Raw genomic sequence first — 21,424 nt, forward strand, 5'->3', positions numbered from 1 at the left:
GACAGCGTTTTCTGCCTTGATTGTCATCATCTTTCTGAAGGTTTTGCTTAACAGTAAATGTGTCATCAGGAAAATGCGAGGGAAGTAATAGAAAAATATTGGGCACTTGGACACTCTTCTGGCATGTTTTAGGTGAAGGTCTTAGTGTTTTACAAACTAGATAAGCTTTGCAACACTCCTGTGAGGTAACATCATCTCCATGAAAAATAACAAGGAGTCTGGTGGCACCTTAAAGACTAAGGCCTTGTCTACACTACGAAATTAGGTCGAACTTATAGAAGTCGGTTTTGTAGAAAGTGTTTTTATACAGTTGATTCTGTGTGTCATAGAATCATAGAATATCTGGGTTGGAAAGGACCTCAGGTGGTCATCTAGTCCAACCCCCTGCTCAAAGCAGGACTGATCCCCAATTAAATCATCCCAGCCAGGGCTTTGTCAAGCCTGACCTTAAAAACTTCTAAGGAAGGAGATTGCACTACCTCCCTAGGTAACGCATTCCAGTGTTTCACCACCCTCCTAGTGAAAAAGTTTTTCCTAATATCCAACCTAAACCTCCCCCACTGCAACTTGAGACTATTACTCCTTGTTCTGTCATCTTCTACCACTGAGAACAGTCTAGACCATCCTCTTTGGAATCCCCTTTCAGGTAGTTGAAAGCAGCTATCAAATCCCCCCTCATTCTTCTCTTCCGTAAACTAAACATCCCCAGTTCCCTCAGCCTCTCCTCATAACTCATGTGTTCCAGTCCCCTAATCATTTTTGTTGTCCTCCGCTGGACTCTTTCCAATTTTTTCACATCCTTCTTGTAGTGTGGGGCCCAAAACTGGACACAGTACTCCAGATGAGGCCTCACCAGTGTCGAATAGAGGGGAACGATCATGTCCCTCTGTCTGCTGGCAATCCCCTACTTATACATCCCAAAATACCATTGGCCTTCTTGGCAACAAGGGCACACTGTTGACTCATATCCAGCTTCTCGTCCACTGTAACCCCTAGGTCCTTTTCTAGGTCCTGTCCCCACACAAATGCTCTAAGTGCATGTAGTCAGTAAAGTGTGTCCTCAGTACTGAGGCAACCGTCGACTTCCAGAGCGTTGCACTGTGGGTTGCTATCCCACAGTTCCCGCAGTCCATTTGAATTCTGGGTAGAAATCCCAATGCCTGATGGGGCTAAAACATTGTCGCGGGTGGTTCTGGGTACATATTGTCAGGCCGCCTTCCCTCCCTCCCTCCGTGAAAGCAACGGCAGACAATCGTTTTGCACCTTTTTTCCTGGGTTACCTGTGCAGACGCCATACCACGGCAAGCATGGAACCCGCTTAGCTCACAGTCACCGTATGTCTCCTGGGTGCTGGCAGATGCGGAACTGCATTGCTACACAGCAGCAGCTTATTGCTACACAGCAGCAGACAGTGCAGTATGACTGGTAGCCGTCGTCGACATAGTCAAGGGTGCTCTTTTAACCGACCTCAATGAGGTCGGGGTGCCTGGGCAAACATGGGAGTGACTCAGCCAAGTCATTACCCTTTTAAGTTCCGTCTCATGGCGATTCAGTCCTGCCGGCAGTCCTACTGCACCTTCTTTTAATGAGCAGCCAGGAGACGATGATGGCCAGCAGTCATACTGCGCCACTTTCTGCCGAGCACCCAGGAGATGACAATGGCTAGCGATTGTACTGCACAGTCTGCTGCCAGCAAGATCTATAACGATAGATGAAGTGGATCAAAACAAGAAATAGACCAGTTTTGTTTTGTATTCATTTTGTCTTCCCTTCCTCTGTGAAATGAACGGCCTGCTAAACTCAGTTTTGCGTTCTATCCTTCAGGGGGCCATTCTGTTTCTCGCAAAGCCACCGCCTTTGTTTATTTTAATTCCCTGTAAGCCAACCCTGTAAGCCATGTTGTCGGTCGCCCCTCCCTCTGTCAGAGCAACGGCTAACTATAGTTTCACGCCCTTTTCCCTGGATTTGCCTGAGCAGGAGCAGACGCCATAGCACAGCAAGCATGGAGCCCGTTCAGCTCACCACAGCAGTTATGACCATTGTAAACACCTCATGCATTATCGTGCAGTTTATGCAGAACCAGCACCTGAAAAACCAGGCGAGGAGGCGACGGAAACGTGGTGTTGAGGACACGAGCACACTTTTCTCTAAAAGCGCATTCCCCCGCAACATGGAGATCATGGTGCTAATGGGGCAGGTTCATGCTGTGGAACGCCAATTCTCGGCCCGGGAAACAAGCACAGAGTGGTGGGACCACATAGTGTTGTAGGTCTGGGATGATTCCCAGTGGCTGCGAAACTTTCGCATGCGTAAGGGCACTTCCATGGAACTTTGTGACTTGCTTTCCCCTGCCCTGAAGCGCAAGAATAGCAAGATGAGAGCAGCCCTCACAGTTGAGAAGCGAGAGTCAATAGCCCTGTGGAAGCTTGCAACGCCAGACAGCTACTGGTCAGTCGGGAATCAATTTGGAGTGGGCAAATCTACTGTGGGGGTTGCTGTGATGCAAGTAGCCAATGCAATCATTGAGCTGCTGCTATCAAAGGTAGTGATTCTGGGAAATGTGCAGGTCATAGTGGATGGCTTTGCTGCAATGGGATTCCCTAACTGTGGTGGGGCCATAGACAGAACCCATATCCCTATATTGGGACCAGACCACCAGGGCAGCCAGTACATAAACCACAAGGGATACTTTTCAATGGTGCTGCAAGCACTGGTGGATCACTAGGGACGTTTCACCAACATCAACGTGGGATGCCCGGGAAAGGTTCATGACGCTCGTGTCTTCAGGAATTCTGGTCTGTTTAAAAGACTGCAGGAAGGGATTTACTTCCCAGACCAGAAAATAACTGTTGGGGATGTTGAAATGCCTATAGTTATCCTTGGGGACCCAGCCTACTCCTTAATGCCCTGGCTCATGAAGCCGTACACAGGCACCCTGGACAATAGTAAGGAGCTGTTCAACTATAGGCTGAGCAAGTGCAGAATGGTGGTAGACTGTGCATTTGGACGTTTAAAGGTCCCTGGCGCAGTTTATTGACTTGCTCAGACCTCAGCGAAACCAATATTCCCACTTGTTATTACAGTTTGCTTGTTGCTCCACAGTCTCTGTGAGAGTAAGGGGGAGACGTTTATGGTGGGGTGGGAGGTTGATGCAAAACGTCTGGCTGCTGAATATGCGCAGCCAGACACCAAGGTGGTTAGAAGAGCACAGCAGGAAGCGCTGTGCATCAGAGAAGCTTTGCAAACCAGTTTCGTGACTGGCCAGGGTACTGTGTGACACTTCTGTTTGTTTCTCCTTGATGAAAACCCGCCCCCTTGGTTGACTCTAATTCCCTGTACGCCACCTGCCCTCCCCCCTTCGATCACAGCTTGCTTGTAAAGGAAATAAAGTCACTATCATTTAGAAAACATGTATTCTTTATTAATTGATTATAAAAATAGGGAGATAACTCACAAGGTAGCCCGGGTGGGGTGTGGGAGAAGGGTAGGAGGGAAGGAAAAGGCCACTTCAAAACTTGTAGAATTACCGCCTTCTTTTGCTTGAGCTGTCCACTGGGAGTGGTTGGGTGCCTGGAGCCTCCCACCCCCCAGTTCTTGGGCATCTGGGTGAGGAGGCTATGGAACTTGGGAGGGAGGGCGGTTAAGCAGGGGCTGCAGCGGCAGTCTGTGATCCTGCTGCCGTTCATGAACCTCCACCAGATGCCGAGCATGTCCGTTTGATCCCGCAGTAATCCCAGCGTTGCCTCATGCCTCCTCTGATCTTCCTGCCACCACCTCTCCTCATGTTCATGCCACTGTCCTGTACTCTGCTATTGTGTTCCTCCACACAGCTCTGTCAGTGCTGGACGACTGCATGAGCTCAGAGAACATTTCATTGCGCATGCGTTTTTTTTCACCGCCTTATCTGAGATAGCCTTTGGGATGGAGGAGGGAGGCTTGAAACATTTGCAGCTGCGGAAGGAAAAAAAGGGAGTGAAGTATTTAAAAAGATACATTTTACAGAACAATGGCTATACTCTTTCACGGTGAACAACACTATTCACATTACATAGCACATGTGATTTTGGTACAAGATCGCATTTTGCATCTTATATTGAGTGCCTGCGGCTTTGGTGTTAGAGATCACACACACAGGGCCGGGCAACAGAATTCAGCTTGCAGGCAGCCATGGTAAGCCATAGCCTTTCGGCTTCTGCAACCTTCATAACAGCAGCACCCTCCTCTCCCATACCAAGCAAAGCCCGTTGAGTTGGCCATTTAGTGCTGCAGTTTTCCTGTTAATGTGCAGCAGCAGAAACCAAATAACACCCTCCCCCCGCCCGCCATCCGATTCTCTGGGATGATCGCTTTACCCCTCCCCCCACCATGTGGCTGGTATCAGAGAAGATCCCTGCTAGCCAAACGCAAAAAGCTCAGCGCCAATGCCCCCCCGCACCGCGTGGCTAACTGCAGGGAGGATTTCTTTTCAGCCATGGGCTGTTGGTCACCTCTGAATGTCCCCTTAATTAAATTCCCCTATTTCAACCAGTTTACCATGAACGATATCACTCTCCTGAGGATAACACAGAGAGATAAAGAACGGATGTTGCTTGAATGCCAGCAAACGCTGGAACCATACGCTGCCAGGCTTTGTCATGCAATGATACCAGATTACTTGCTACTAGCATGGCGTGGTAAAGTGTCCTACCATGAAGGACGGAATAAAGCTGCTCTCCCCAGAAACCTTCTGCAAAGGCTTTTAGAGTACTTCCAGGAGAGCTTCATGGAGATGTCCTTGGAGGATTTCCGCTCCGTTCCCAGACACGTTAACAGACTTCTCCAGTAGCTGTACTGGCCACCAATGCATCCCAAGTCCTCAGGGCTCTTTAATCATTTAAAAAACGCTTGCTTTTATAACATGTATTATATTTCAAAAGGTACACTCACCAGTGGTCCCTTCTCCGGCTTGGTGGGTTGGGAGGGTACTTCAGTCAGGGTGATAAAAAGATCTTGGCTGTCGGGGAGAATGGTGTGCTGGGTACTCTCCTCAAACTCGTTGTCCTCATCTTTCCCGTCTGCAAAATCCTCAGGCATGGCATAGAATACCCCATCATTGGAGTCCACGGACAGGGGTGGGGTAGTGGTGGCATGCCCCCCCCCCTAGAATTGCATGCAGCTCAGCGTAGAAGCGGCATGTCTGGGGCTTTGTCCCGGAGCGTCCGTTTGATTCTTTGGTTTTCTGGTACGCTTGTCTGAGCTCCGTAAGTTTCACGCGGCACTGTGTTGTGTCCCTGCTGTAGCCTCTGTCCCTCATGGCCTTGGAAATTTTTTGAAATGTTTTGGCATTTCGTCTTTTGGAACGTAGTTCTGATAGCACGGATTCCTCTCCCCATACAGCGATCAGATCCAGTACCTCCCGTTCGGTCCATGCTGGAGCTCTTTTTTGACTCAGGACTGCATGGTCACCTGTGCTGATGAGCTCGCCTGGCCTAACAGGAAATGAGATTCAAAAGTTCCTGGGGCTTTTCCTGTACACCTGGCCAGTGCATCCAAGTTCAGAGTCCTGTCCAGAGCGGTCACAATGGTGCACTGTGGGATAGCTCCCGGAGGCCAATACCTTCAAATTGTGTCCACACTAACCCTAATCTAAAGGGTGATGTCGATTTCAGTGCTATTTCCCTCGGGGGGAGTACAGAAATCAGTTTTAAGAGCCCGTTATGTCGAAAAAATGGCTTTGTTGTGTGGATGGGTGCAGGGTTAATTCGGATTTAACGCTGCTAAATCCGACATAAACTCGTAGTGTAGACCAGGCCTAACAGATTTATTTGGACATAAGCTTTTGAGGGTAAAAATCCCACTTCTTCAGATGCATGGAGTGAAAATTATAGATGCAGGCATTATTATACTGACACAGGAAGAGAAGGAAGTTACCTCACAAGTGGAGACAATGTCCATGTTAGAGGTGAAGCTTAAGTGTAGAGGGTTTGATTTGTTCAGGCTCCCAGAAAAAGCTGGTGGAAGGATCAAAACTATTTCTGGATCTCCTGAATCCTAATCCTATGGTTTAGTGAAAGGACCATGTATGGTGAAACTTAAAATGCAAACTACCTTTTAAAATGGTTTTTAAGTAAGTAGCAGTTAGTCCTCCAGGTTCTAAGGACGTATCTTTAAACATGCAGTTGTCAGGCCCTAAAAGTAATTTTAATAAAGGACCTATATAAATATCTTTTTGGTTTTGCAGCACTCTTTATAACAAAAAGGAGTACTTGTGGCACCTTAGAGACTAACCAATTTATTTGAGCATAAGCTTTCGTGAGCTACAGCTCACTTCATCGGATGCATTCAGTGGAAAATGCATCCAATGAAGTGAGCTGTAGCTCATGAAAACTTATGCTCAAATAAATTGGTTAGTCTCTAAGGTGCCAAAAGTCCTCCTTTTCTTTTTGCAAATACAGACTAACATGGCTGCTACTCTGAAACTAGTTATAAGAAAAGTTCACCAATAAATGGGAATGCTCCTTTTGCAGCATGTGGAGTTTCAACAGTTAGCTACTGATATTTTAAAAATGGGATAACATCACCAAAGTATTTGCACGTATACAATCTAGGAGGCTAATTAAATCTGCTTCAGTAAAGAAGATGATAGAGGATCTTAGGAAGGAAAGCCTCTCCAATGCATAGCAACATACACATTTTGTGAGGTGCAGTATAGCCCAGGCTCCTCGTACTGTGTAATACTAGGCCTACACTGAGTGGCATTCTGCCACTGAATTATGCAGCACTCTTAATTACAAAATAATTAACCTTCAGTTTTATGAAAAAATTATAAAATTCACCACTGGGTGAAAATGACAAAAAATCCATATTATTTGCTCATCTCTTGGTATTTATTTCCACAGTGGGAAAACCTTGGACAAATGCAAAGAGCTAGTTCACAGGCTGCTTCCCTCTACACCCCTAAAGGTGAAGCAAATGAAATTGTTCAGGCGCTCAACTCAGGATGGTGAGAGAGAGAGCACCGTTTAGAAAACTTACTCATTTTCTGGCTAAGCCTACCCCATGCCTGAACTGTGACCTTCCTGTCTGGTCTTCTGGGGTATATCTACACTCTTCCTGGGAGCCACGGTAGACAAACTCAAGCTAGCACACTAAAAATAACTGTGGAGATATTTGCAGCTTGGGCTCTCAAGCCCACTCAGCACACGTGGCTAGCTGGAGCAGCAACATCTAAACTGCTACATTTAGTGCACTAGCTCAAGCAGAATGAGCACAAGTCTGTCCAGCCAGGCTGGGAGACTTGCTCCCAGATGCAGTGTACGCATACCCCTGTTGCTTGGGTGCCCCAGCTGTTTGGGTCCCAAGACCTCACTCTCCCAATGGCTGAACACTGTGCCCCAATTAATAGGCGTCCCCACATACACACACCAGGCTCAACAAAAGTCAATCCTGCCCCAGTAAAGCTATGTTGGGGCACCACTCCAGTTTATACACACATTTATAAATGAATGTCCCCAGTATTCCTCTCAGCCTGTAACCTCGTTGTTCTGTTCCTGGTTTCATCCAATGTTTCCTACAGACCTGGGATGACCAGCAATGGCTGCAGAACGTCCAGGTGCTGACAGCCACTTTCCTGGAAGTCTGTGCGGCAGTTACCCGAGAACTGTAGCACCAGATGTTGACATGAGAGTTCCTCTCAGCATGGAGAATCCCAGAAGAAAGGTTTCCAAATCCACCTAAACAGCCACTAATGGGAGAGATGGTTGTAATTCAGCAGCGAATACTTTCCGGATGATCCTTCAGCAGCGTTGTCACTCTGGCTCGCTTGCTGTATGGGGTGCCTAAGAGATCTTGGTCGTTTAGCTGATTGTCCTCTTCAATCCCTATAGGTCTATGGTTGCCTGAGTGATTTCTTTAGTTGTCTGCCTCGTCATGGGCTGTGGTCAAACTATGTCCACTGTGTGCTGGGTTCTTAGGAAAAACTCTGGCCTCATGGTAAACACACATCCTGCAAGCATTACTGAAGAACTTGGCTTTGTCTTTGGTGTGTTTGTAATTCTGCTGCAGCTACTTGGCTTTGGCATAGCACTGGCATGTGTCCCGGCAGTGCCCTTTTCCCTGCGTTTGCTTAGCTAGCTGCTTCTAGATCTTGGTATTCTGATGACAATTGGAAAGATGAGACTGGACATGCTTCTCTCACCAGACAGCATAGAAGTCCAGGAGCTCCTGACAGGACCATGCAGAAGCATGGGGCCTGGTGGGGTGGTTGTAATGGTCTTGGGGTCTGAGAGCCAGTGATGAGCTGGAGTCACAGATACACTTGCGTGAATTTCAGCATTTACACTGCGGGGATGTCATGCCAAGATGATCCCAGAGCAGTGGAGAGCACACAGGTAAGCAGACAGGCCAATCCAGATGTGATGCAATGCAATGTGGGATAGCAGTGTGAGGACTCCCTGAAGCAGTACAGCCAATTCAAAATGGGGATGAGTCCACACAAACCTTATATAACTCATTCTGAAACCATTACAGTTCTTCCAAAGCAGGTTAATTGTAGCAGGATAAGATACAAGACAAAAGAAAAGATTAGTTGGTGTGTGGATGCAACATAGTTTATGCTGAAAAAAATGAAAGCTATCCTGAAAAAACATTCCCTTATAGACAAGGCCTAAGTATCTACAGCTACAGGCACTTGGATTGTATAAAACTCTTGTAACATCTCCCATCTTCTGTCTGCCACTTTCTCTCCCTTCTTGAAACCCACTTCTAGGAATACCTTCTTTTCCGTGCTTCTTCGTCACATGAGCTGGTCCCCAGCATCTTGTTTATCTTATCACATTCAGGCAGGTGGTATGTTTTACCCTGCCAAGAACTTAGTAAATTTATGGAGAGGAATGAGGGGATTTTGAATAACAGGAATACTAAGCAGCTGGAGAGAGACTAGATGAGAATAGCTTAATGTGCAATAGGCCACATATGCTAGGTGCACAAGAAATCAATAGTGCTGTTGAATCCTGATAACATGAACATGGTTACAAGTTGAACAAACAAAAGGAATGTGTGTATGTTGTAAACAGAATTCACCCTCTGTGTGGCTCCGTGGAACTTGAATGAATTTGTCCCTGTGTCTTGATATCAGTAAAGCTTTCAGTGCAGGCTTGGGTGAGCTTCTGAGAGGAAAGTTAGAATGATATTGTTTGGTCAATGCAATGTGGAGTGGATACAAAATTGACTGGCTGATGGAAGCCACAAATGGAAAGTTTTCATAACCAGTCAAACATCAGACTGGTGGTGGGGCTGTCTAAAGGAATGATAGAGAAGGACTGGGCCCCCTATCGTTAAATATCTTCATAAATCATCTGGAGAAAAAGTATTAACTCATTGAAGGAATTTGTGGCTGAAAGCCAATGACCACAGGAGGATCCACAAAAACCACATGGGATAGAAAGAAATAGCAGAAGGACCCTAGGGAATTTAGAGAAACAGGCAAAACTGATGGAAAAGTGAGGCACGTGTGGGAAAGAAATACCAAGTGCAAATACAACCTGGCTAGAACACAGTGAATGTACATTGCCTTCATCATTTGATTGCAAATTGGCCTTTCTTCCTCCCAATTGTTCTAGTTTCCAAAGTCTCTGGGCAGTCAAATCTAAACTTCCCAGCTGCTATCACGTATGTGCCTTCACCTGGTGTGAGGGTTCCTCCAGCAGATGCTAACAACTTAGAGAATGGGTTCTAGATAGCATGTGAGACTGTGAGCTGCCCAGGCACCCTCTCTGCAGCCACGTCAGACTGTGGCCTTGTGGACATGCAGCCTGCAGACCGCCTTGGGTATTCATAGATTCCAAGGGCAGAAGGGACCACTATGATCATCTAGTCCAATCTCCTGTGTAACACAGGCTGGAGAATTACCCTGAAATAATTCCTAGAGCAGATCCTTTCAGAAAACCATCCAGTCTTGATTTAAAAATTGCTAGTGATGGAGAATCTACCATGGCCCTTGATAAGTTGTTCCAGCGGTTAATTACCCTATTAAAAATGTACGCCTTATCTCCAGTCTGAAAATTTGTCTAGCTTCAACTTCCTGCCATTGGATTGTATTATACCTTTGTGTGAAGAGCCCATAATTAAATATCTGGCCACCATGTATGTACTTATAGACTGTAATCAAGTCACCCCTTAACCTTCTCTTGGTTAAGCTAGATTGCGTCTGTCACTAGACAACGAGTTCTTCTTCGAGTGCTTGCTCACGTCCATTCCACATTAGGGGTGTGTGCTCGCCATGTGCACTGGTGCCGGAAGTTTTTCCCTCAGCAGTATCTGTAGGGGAGCGGCTCTGGCGCCCTCTCGAGTGGTGCCTGCATGGTGCAGTATAAAGGGCGCCGCCGGCTCCCCCCACCCTCCGTTCCTTCTTGCCACCAGTGATCGTGCTGGGACTTCTGCTTCAGCTAGCTTTCGCTTAGTTCAGTGTATCATGAATGTTTCTTGTAAAATAGTTGTATATAATTTAGTATTTACCCTTAGTGTTAGTTCTAGTTAGTTGGTCCTGGACGGGACTCAACCTAGGGATGGGGTATGCCTCAGTTCCCAGGCTTTAAACCCTGCAATTGTTGTAAGCGGCCCATTCCCATTAGCTGTTTAAAGTGTCTAGGGGAAGGACACATAAGTGATAAGTGTCACATCTGTAAGTCATTCAAACCCAGAACGAAAAAGTAGAGACACATCCGTCTCAGGATGCTTCTGATGGAGTTGGCACTGACCTCCGCACCGGAGCAGATGTCCGACTCGGCCCCAAACACCGCAGCATTGGTACGGAACACACCACCGGTGCCGCCTATGAGCCGGCACCGATACCCCTCCCAGGCCAAGGAGCCCAAGAGGTCCGCAAGGGGAAGATCTCCCACTTCTCATAAGGGAAAGGAGAGGGCCAGAGGAGAGACCAGACCCATGCTGGGCAGCTCAACACCTCCTTCAGGGAATAGGGCCCCAGCTCAAGTTGAGTGGTCTAGCCCTGCCCGCACCATGCCTGCCACACCAGACATTGATGAAGGCCTCTGTAAACTTCAAGTTCTGTCGATGCCTGAGGCCCTACAGGCCGTGCAGGATATGCCGCCCACACCGGCTCCGGCAGTACCCAAACCCAGGGGTAAACCCACCCTGGGACCGTTCCAAGTGTCCCCGCCTCATCAGTGCCGCTCCGTTGTGGAGGTGTCATGCCTCGGACTTTGGGAGGCAGACTCAGAGGAGCCATTTTTGGTCTCCGGACCATGGACATCAACAGCAGGATTCGAGGCGCGGTTCGCTGGTAACCTGACCTCTTCTCTACAATTTATCCTAGACTACCTGCTTCATTTTAGGAACCAGGGCCTAGCACACTCTTCCATTAGAGTGCATCTTGCGGCCATCTCCGCTTTTCACCCACTGATCCAGGGCCAGATGGTGTCTTCTCATGACATGACGGGCAGATTCTTGAGAGGCCTCAAGACACTCTTCCTGCAGGTACGGACCCCCGTCCCACAGTGGGATCTTAACTTGGTCCTCTCCAGGCTCACGAGGGCTCACCTTTTGAGCCACTGGGCTCCCGCTCCCTTTCCCATCTGTCATAGAAGTGGTGACATCAGCAAGGCGAGTCTCTGAGATTAAAGCCTTGATCTCAGAACCACCATACACAGAATTGTACAAAGACAAGGTCCACCTTCCATATGAGCCAGGACATCTTCCTCCCAGTGTTCTGTCCCAAACCGCACAAGACCAGTGAGGAGAGGCATCTTCAAGCGCTGGACATCTGAAGGGCCCTGGCTTTTTACCTAGAGCGTACCGAGCCTTTCCGTAAGTCGACTCCACTCTTCATTGCCACAGCAGATAGGATGAAGGGCCTTCTGGTGTCCTTGCAGAGGATTTCCAATTGGATCACCTCTTGCATACGGACCTGTTAGAATCTAGCGGGGGTCCCACCACCGCTGATTGTCAGAGCCCACTTGACTATAGCTATGCATCCTCAGCTGCCTTCCTGGTGCACATCCCTATCCAGGACATTTGTAGAGCCACGACATGGGCCTTTGTCCACACATTCACAGCGCATTATGCCATCGCTCAGCACGCCAGAGACGATGCTGGGTTCGGCAGGGCTGTGTTACAATCTACATGTCTGTGAACTCCTTCCCGCCTCCAGCGGTACTGCCTGGGAGTCACCTAATACGGAATGGACAAGAGCACTTGAAGGAGACAGTGACCTTTTCAGTAACAGGTGTTCTTCGAGGTGTGCTGCTCATGTCCATTCCCAACCCACCCTCCTTCCCCACTGTCAGAGTTCCCGGCAAGAAGGAACTGAGGGTGGGGGGGAGCCGGCAGCACCCCTTATACCGTGCCATGCAGGCGCCACTCCGGCGGGCACCAGAGCCAGTCCCCTATGGATACTGCTGAGGGAAACACTTCCGTCACCAGTGCATGTGGCGAGCACACACACCTACTATGGAATGGACGTGAGCAACACATCTCGAAGAACACCCGTTACGGAAAAGGTAACGGTCTTTTTTTTCTAGTCCTTTAATCGTTCTCGGGACTCTTCTCTGAACACTTTCCAGTTTATCAACATCCTTGAATTGTTGACACCAGAACTGGAGGCAGTATTTCAGTGCCAAATACAGAGGTACAATAACCTCTCTACTTCTATGCAAAATTCCCCTGTTTATGCATTCAAGGATCACATTAACCCTTTTGGTCACAGAGTCTCCCTGGGAGCTCATGTTCAGCTGATTATTTACCATGACCCCCAAATCTTGTTCGGAGTCACTGCTTCCCAGGACAAAGTCCCCCATTGTGTAAGTATGGCCTGTGTTCTTTGTCCCTAGGTGTATATGTAAAACCGACAGACCCCAGTAGTCAGTGGGCGGGATCGAACCTGGGATCTCTGGAGCTTAGTGCATGAGCCTCTACTGCATGAACTAAAAGCTACCTGGCTCTTAGCTAAGGCCGTAGAGCAGACTCATTAATCTCTCTCTAAGTGGTCTTGATGCCCCTAAGTGGGACAGAGCACCACACCCAGGAGGTGTGTGGGTTACATATACATTTAGCCGTATTAAAATGGATATCGTTTGCTTGCTTCCAGTTTACCAAGCGATCCAGATTGTTCTGAATCAGTGACCTGTCCTCTTCCCTATTACTACTCTCCCATTTTTTGCATCATCTGCAAACTTTATCAGTGAGGATTTTATGCTTTTCATTGATAAAAATGTTCAATAATATAGGGCAAAGAACAGATCCTTGTGGAACCCCATTAGAAACACTCCTGTTTGATTCCCCATTTACAGTTACATTTTGAGATCTGTCACTTAGCCAGCTTTTAATTCATTTAAGGTGTACCATGTGAATATTATTTTAGTTTTTGATTCAAAATGTCATGGTACCAGGTCAAATGCCCTACAGAAATCTACGTATATTACATCAACCAAACTTGTAATCTCATTTAAAAAAAAATAGCAAGTTAGTTTGACAGCATCTGTTTTCCATAAACCCATGCTGATTGGCATTACTTTTTATTAAGAGTCCCAACCCATATCAGACACTCCATTCTTCTTCGAGTGATGGGCTCCATGTGTAGTCCACACATGGGTGTACATGTGCCTGAGTCCAGAAATTCTTCAAAGCAGTGTCCACTGACACGCACATGCGCAGAAGCTTCCCTCGTACTTCCGACCGAGGACATAAGCGGCCGTGCAGGTTCACACCTCTCCAGTTCCTTCTTACTGCAGCATGACCTGAGACAGAATTTTGTGGCCTCCTTCATTCTGTGCATAGCCTGTAAACTCTTTGTAACTCGTTTTGATATCTTCGCTTACTAGTTATAATTACTATAGGATAATCCGTTTTCCCCTCCCCCAACCCGTCCCCATGCTGCCTTTGGGGAAAATCCTTCCTGATCCCAGGAATCTGTCTCCTGCCATTGCTCCTTCTCCATCAGCGATGAGCATCGACAATCCCTGTGTTGCCTGGGTGAGGCACATATCTCTGTGAAGTGCAGGATCTGTTGATCCTTCCCACCCACAGCTTGAGAGGACCGAGGGCTCTGACTAAAAAGGTTCCTGATGGAGGATGCTATGAGACCGCGCTCTGTCCGGGCCTGGGAGACTCCCCTGTACGTTGGCCTCAACTAACCAGCAGTGCCCTCAAACAGGAGTCTTGGAGTGGAGCCTTTGCCACCGAAGACAAGGACTCCCCCTACAAGGCTCTCCATGAGAACAAGGGGCACTCTCACGGGCATAAGGACAGATCCCCGCAGAGGATTGTTCATAATAAATGCGTTTCCTCCTGGGGCTGGTACCAGTTGGGTGAGATGTTGCATATTGAACCCACAGAACCAGCTCCGCCAAAGACCCCCAGGCTGGGGGGCCAGGTACGCAAAAAGGGATCTGCCACATCTGACGGTGACTGCAAGATCAAAGCAGACATACGTTCACCAGCCCCATCTACTAGTGCGGGTCCGGCAGCATCGTCAGTACTGCCTCCTCTATCCAAACACCAACTGGCTGTGACAGACGAGCCCAGTCCTTCAGGTGGTGTCTGCTGGAATTCCCCAGACTCTGGGCTGTGTGGAGACCTTTGTAGCACCAGAGGATATATTCCTCCCCTACTCGCTGTCTCCGCTCCTTTTGGGCCATGCCCCCTAAGGGACATCCTTACCCCAGAGGAGGAATCATTACCAATGTCCCAGGAGCAGTTCCCTCTCCACCCATTGGGCAGGAGCGTCCAAGTGCCAATGATATCGCTACGGACAGAACTGTCCTCTGAATCGGCAGAGGTAGCTGCAGCAGTATCTCCGCAAAGGCACAGGTGCCCCAGCAGCCAAGAGGCTCTGCTTACCATCCTTCTGTCTGTGAACCCCTCACCCTCCAAGACAGCTGGTACCAATTCCCTTGGGGGCCACCATGACTGATGGATCCCTGCTTCTGGCCTCATTGGGGCCCTTGGGACCCCTAAGGCAGGTGCCTGGACCCTTTGCAGGAGTTTTACCATTCCTCCCCCTCTCGTCAGCCAGTTCCATTAGAGTATGAGGAGGAAGAGCTGGAACCTGTTCTGATGGGGGCCTCATCATCACCATCTCCAGGCGATGCTGTCACTCCATTGCCTTCTCCACTGGATGACCACCATCAGCATCAGGAGCTGTGGCAAAAGGTTGCTAACGATCTACAGATCCCATTAGAAGAGGTCCACAGCCCTCAGCCCTGTCCCTTAGACACTTACAGGGACCGAGTGGCCCTTCCAAATAACAAGGCTATATTAGAACCAACCAGAGCGGTTTGGCACACACCAGCATCTTGTGCCACTACACCAAAAAGAATCAAAAGACATTATTTTGTTCCTGCCAAAGAAGCTAGCTTATTTTTCCCCCCTCATCCTGTCCCTAACTCGTTGCTGGTACAGGTGGCTATGGAAAGAACTTGGTCGCACTACCAGAAATCCATCCTGGCAGATAAGGGCTCAGAGATTGGACCTCCTGGGAAGGAAGGTGGTCTCCTCCATAGGTCTCCAATTTCGTATAGCTAATTACCAAGCTTAATTAGCAAAATAAGATTTCAATACCTACATCAGGCTTGCAGACTTTAGGGACAAACTTCCCATGGAAGACGGAGCCCAGTTCCAGTCCTTTCTGGATGAGGGGAAGCTAGTAGCCAAAGGTGGCTCTCCAGACTGCAGTAGATGCCGCAGGTACAGCAACCAGAAGTTTGGCCACAGGATGGGTCATGTGAAGGGACTCATGGCTCCAGGTGGTTGGGTTTCCTAGAGAAGTTCAAAATACCATCCAAGAATTCCCCTATGATCCCTGGGGATTTACATTCCAGCCCCCAAGAGGAAACACCAGAGCCAGCCCCTTAGACTATGCCCACCCCCTTCTCATGCTCCATATTACCAACGTCCACCTGAGCCTCTGCGTAAACAGAGGCTTCAGAGGTCCCATTTCTCAGCTCCCTCTGCTGCCACAGCCTCCACTTACTCCCAACCGCAGGACAAAGGCCATTTTTTGACATGCAGATCGAGACCCGTGTACCACCACCAATGCCACCTACTTCCTCTCTTGTCATCTTTGGAGGCCAGCTTACCTTCTTCTCCCACAGCGGCAACAAGATCACTGCAGACAGTTGGGTCCTGGAGATTATCCATCAGGGATACTCCATGGAGTGTCTGGCATTCCTGCCTCACAAACCACCTTCCCAATCCCCCTTTGGGGGACCACTCTCACCAATTGATTCTTTAACAAGAGGTGAAATCCCTTTTATGCCAGGAGGCAATAGAACGTGTCCCACCTCAGCATCCAGGGAGAGGGTTCTATTCTCCGTATTTCTTAATACCCCAAAAGATGGAGAGTTGAGACCCATCCTGGACCTTTGGCAACTCAACGTCTTTATTTGAAAGCTGATGTTCAGGATGATTACGCTGGTATCTATCATCTCCTCCCCTCAGAGGGAATGTGGTTTGCAGCTTTCGACATGAAGGATGCATATTTTCATGTAGCTATTCACCCATCTCCCAGGAAGTTCCTGCGCTTCATGGTTGGCCAAGAGCACTGTCAGTTTCATACCCTCCCCTGTGGGCTCACTACAGCACCCCCAGGATATTCACGAAAGTTTTTGCCATGGTAGCAGCCCAGATGCGATGCCAGGTCTATATTGTGTTTCCATACGTGGACGACTGGCATCTGGTAGGCCAATATTATCAGAAGTCGGGTCAGCAACATGATCTCTTTGGCGTCTTCTTGCTACCTCAGGTGTTTGCATAAATGAAGAAAAGTCCATTTGGTCATCCACAAGGACGATAATTTTTATAGGAGCGCAGCTGGACTCTGTTTCTGTGAAAGCATTTCTCCTCTCAGACAGGTTTTATCCGATAAGCAACCTGGCCTCTTGCATCACATGCAGACCACGAGCCACAATGCGCTGGTGTCTTTCTCTGTTAAGCCACATGGCTGCATGCACCTACGTGACACTGTCAGACTCCATTTGAGGTGCCTGCAAGCTTGGCTCAACTCAACCTTCCGACCAAGCAGGGATTGCATTGACTCCAACGTTGCTGTCCCACCAGAGTCCTCACCTCCCTCACTTGGTGATCCAACCCAGACAAGGTCATGGTGAGGACTCCCTTCAGCCCTCCCATATCAAAGGCCACCATCCTGACACCTCCCTTACAGCGTGGGGCACTCACATGGACCCCCACACTTCAGGGTACCTGGACCCCAACAGAGGGCAGCCTACATGTAAGCTTACTGGAACTGAGGGCAGTCCACCTTGCATATGAGGCTTTTCTTCCCCCCCATAGGCCCACTCCATGTACAGGTAACGTCAACGTTGCCACAGCGGTCTACATAAACAGGCAAAAGCGAGATCTCGTCCACTCTGACTGGAAGCAATCGGGCTTTGGAACTGGTGAAACCACATGACAATGCAGGTTGCATACCTCCCAGGTGTCCACAACTCTCTGGCAGACAAGTTGAGCAGGAGCTTATCTGCAGACCATGAATGGAAGATCCAAGAGACATTTCTAACATTCGCACAAAGGGGAACTCCACTATGGCACCTCTCGGCATCCCAGATGAACAAAAAGCTTCCCATGTATTGCTCTGGGGGAGCTATAGACCGTGATTCCCTGGGTAATGCTCTCCTGCTGCCCTGGATGGATGGTCTCAAATACACCTTTCCTCCCATCCCCCTACTACTACAGGTTGTACGGAAGATCCATCGTGACAGAGCCACCATCATCCTCCTAGCACCCTACTGGCCCAGACAGTTCTGGTTCACAGAAATCCTAAGAATGTCCACAGGCCCCACTATCGGGATCCGCCCATTTCCGGATCTCCTAACTCGGGATGGGGAGAAGATCAAGCACACCAACCCAGGCTCACTCTGCCTCATGTTTGGATGGATGTTGGAATAGAACTCTCATCCTCCACCCCGTTGGGGAAATCCTTAACTAAAGCAGAAAGGATTCTACTAGAGCCTGCTACCTGGGTAAATACCAGCACTTTTTCACCCTGGGTATGTCGCAACCAACATTCGCTAGAAGCCCTGGGTATTCCAGTTACCCTAGACTATCTCCTCTCCTTAAAAATGTCAGTTGGCTGTCAGTACACCTAGCAGTGATTAGTGTCTCCCTCCCTCCAATAGAGGGATGTTCTGTCTTTGCACACTTGGTTACTGTGCTATTTATGAAGGGCTTGATCAGGACTTTCCCAGTGATCATCAAACCTACGCCGCATGGGACCTCAACCTTGTCCTGTCAACACTCTCAGGTCCACCCTTGGAACTGACGGCAATATGTGCCATGACCCACCTGTCCATGAAGGTGGCATTCTTAGTGGCCATCACTTCAGCCAGAAGGGTCACTGAGATAGCAGCCATGATGGTAGACCCTCCTTATCCAATATTCCATAAGGTTTCCCCTTATATTACACCCCAGATTCCTCCTCAAGATTGTGTCCGAGTTCCACATCAATCAATCAGTACACTTACCTCTATTCTTCCCAAAACCCCATGCATCTTCCAAAGACAGGACACCTCGGTCCCTTGACATCAGGCATGCTCTGGTGTTCTACGTGCAAAGAACCAAACCCATTAGGAAATCTCCGAGACCATTTGTTGCCATAGCAGAAAGATCATCTGGGCAAGTCATATCCTCACAGAGGATTTCTAAGTGGGTTTCAAGATGTCTTAGAATGCTACAAAATAGCAAAACTTACCCCTTTTGGGGGTATCACAGCACACTCCACAGGAGCACAAGCTGCCCCCACAGCATCCTTATCAGACGTTCCACTACAGATTTGCAAAGCAGCAACTTGGAGTTCTGTCTAGGTGTTCACCACTCACTACACTCTAACTCAAGCTGCAACTGTGGATGCAACCAGAGGGATGGCAGTATTACAGGCATCTCTGCTACCACCTTCCTTGCACCCTTCTCCACTCTGAACACTGCTTGCCAGTGACCCACCTATGGAATACCTATAGGGACCAGCACTCAAAGAAGAAATAGAGATTACTTACTGTAACTAGAGGGTCTTTGAGATGTGTAGTCCCTATCTTCATTCTACTGCCCGCCCTCCTTCCCTCTGCTTCGAATTTGGTTGCATTGTGGTAACATTAACAGTCCAGGAAGTTCCTCAGCCAGCTCTTTTAAAACTCTTGGATGAAAGTTATCTGGACCTGCTGATTTTAAAATGTCTAATTTTAGTACCTGCTACACCTTCCTGAGACAACAGTGGAATGGAAAGAGTGTTATATGACATGACTACATAATCTTTTTTCCCAAATATAGAACAGAAACATTTACTTCTGCCTTTTCTGCATTATTGATAATGGTGTTGGTCCATGATAGAATTGTTAAAATTATTTTTCCCCAATATACTTTAAAAACTTCTTATTGTCTGTAGCTCTGCTGGTCATAGATTTCTCCTTGTGTCCTTTTGCTTCCCTGATCAAGTTTTTATAATTCCAAGCTTCTGATTTATATTCATTACTATTAACTTCCCCTTTCTTCCATTTGTTGTTTTTTTTTTATTTTTCATAATTTCCTTCACTTCTCTTCTTAACCAGTACAGCTTTCATGCTCAATTGTGGCTTTTTGGGTATCTTGTAAAATGTTCTTAAACAATTCCCAAGTATCATTCACATTTTTCTGATTAAATTCTTCCTCCCAGCTGATTTGGCTCATAATTGCTTTCAGTTTTGTGAAAGTGGCCGTTTTAAAGCACCAAGTATTTACATCATTGGTCTGGACTTTATACTGTATGCACATTATAAACATGATCAAACCATGATCACTTGCACCTAAGGTACCATTCGTTTTGAGTTCTGTGATCAGTTCCTCTTTATCTGTGAAGATGGGTCTAACAGAATTCCCCAGTGCTGGATGCAACACTCTTTGAGTTAGGAAGTTGTCCATAACATTTAGAAATTCTGAGACTGTCTTAGTATTAACACAACATGCTGGGGGAACTCTGAGAGCAATTCTCTTTTCCTTCCTTCCAATTCTCCCCACAGCTCCTCCAGGGCTGGCATGACTCCACATAGGCCTGAACACTGGGATGGACAATGGTGCCACAAGCTAATATTCACACGGTGGCTGCTTTTAATTTGCATTCATCTGCATATGTGGTTGCTGCTTACGTTGCATTGCGCTGCACTGGGTGCAAAGTTAATCAGTGTTTACTTCCAACCTGTAACTGTTGTAATAGTAAAAAGAAAAGGAGTATTTGTGGCACCTTAGAGACTAACAAATTTATTTGAGCATAAGCTTTTGTGAGCTACAGCTCACTTCATCGGATGCATTCAGTGGAAAAAAAATTTGTTAAGTCTCTAAGGTGCCACAAGTACTCCTTTTCTTTTTGCGAATACAGACTAACACGGCTGCTACTCTGAAACCTGTTGTAATAGTGTCGTTTGTTTATCTTACCAGTCTTGGAAGGAGGAACTCAACATGCCGTCTGGTAAGCCAGGTTGATAACGATTAAAGGCATATTCCCAGGTACTGTCTTTTCTGTCCTGGAGTAAGAACCAGAGGCCATGTTTCCAGCGAAAACCTCAGGATGTCCCATAACAGGCTCTGTGGTGCGGCAGCCGCTGCTTTCTATCATAGTGTTGTGTCTATGGGAGCAAGAGGAAGATAAGTGTAACACACACCACTCTCCCATTCGCTATACTTAGCCTGCACTGTAACACAATGCTGGGTACCCTGACGCCACCATGCTTGTACATCAGCTTTTCCTTTCAAAACTAATCAATCCATTAAACTTTTTTAAATTAAAGGGGTCATAGTACAGGGATGTTCTGAAGTAGGTGAAGTAGTTTGGGGAATACACTGCCTTTTACAGCGACCCTGACCAACCTTAGCAAAGGGATCTGATTCCCCAGAAATGTCCCTGTTTCTGGTATTTTGGCTTCCTTTCCTAAATTGTTTTTGTATGAATCTCCCTGGGTATTCCTCTGATTTTTTCAGAACAAATTAATGCACTAATTGGGACAAGAAATTCTCCTGTTAAACTATCAGCATTAAAGTTGCCATACAAATATGGTGGCATTGGGATGCCCATAACTAGGGGTGTGGATTTTTATTATTTATTTTCCCTGTTATGGTAGCAAGCCCAACTCAGATCAGGGCCCCATGGCGCAAGAGGTTTACTATGTACAAACATGTAGTAAGGGGTAGTCCCTGCCCCAAAGGACTCTCATCTCAGTAGACGAGGTGGGAGAGGGGAGTACTGTTCTCCCTGCTTTACAGAGAGAACACTGAGGCACGGAGAGACGAAGTGACTGGCCCAAGGTCACACACAATGTCGGTGCCAGAGCTAGCAATTGAACCCAGCTCTGGAGTTCCCAGTCTGATACCCTACTCATACGTCCAAGGGGTGTTCCCAGGCAGGAAAAGCAGCTGAGGCACTATATAACTTTTATAGACACAATACTGA

At 47.7% G+C, this 21,424-nt stretch overlaps 1 long non-coding RNA gene across 6 annotated transcripts in view; it reads right to left on the bottom strand.

Annotated features, from left to right (window-relative positions):
* Nucleotides 1-3,274: 3,274 nt before the first annotated feature.
* Nucleotides 3,275-21,424, bottom strand: part of LOC140911838 (uncharacterized) — a 35,445-nt gene continuing 17,295 nt past the window's right edge. For 4 of the 6 annotated variants that reach the window (XR_012159152.2, XR_012159151.2, XR_013635852.1 and 1 more), the window contains 6 exons: nt 20,413-20,603; nt 19,005-19,166; nt 18,477-18,555; nt 16,074-17,473; nt 15,560-15,753; nt 3,275-3,951 (listed from right to left, as the gene is read on the bottom strand). This is a non-coding gene — a long non-coding RNA (uncharacterized LOC140911838). The remainder of the gene's footprint in view (nt 3,952-15,559; nt 15,754-16,073; nt 17,474-18,476; nt 18,556-19,004; nt 19,167-20,412; nt 20,604-21,424) is intronic. The other 2 variants (XR_012159148.2, XR_012159149.2) reach the window with 2 other exon arrangements.

Source organism: Lepidochelys kempii, chromosome 5, assembly GCF_965140285.1.
Source record: "Lepidochelys kempii isolate rLepKem1 chromosome 5, rLepKem1.hap1, whole genome shotgun sequence".
Lineage (NCBI taxonomy): Eukaryota > Metazoa > Chordata > Testudines > Cheloniidae > Lepidochelys > Lepidochelys kempii.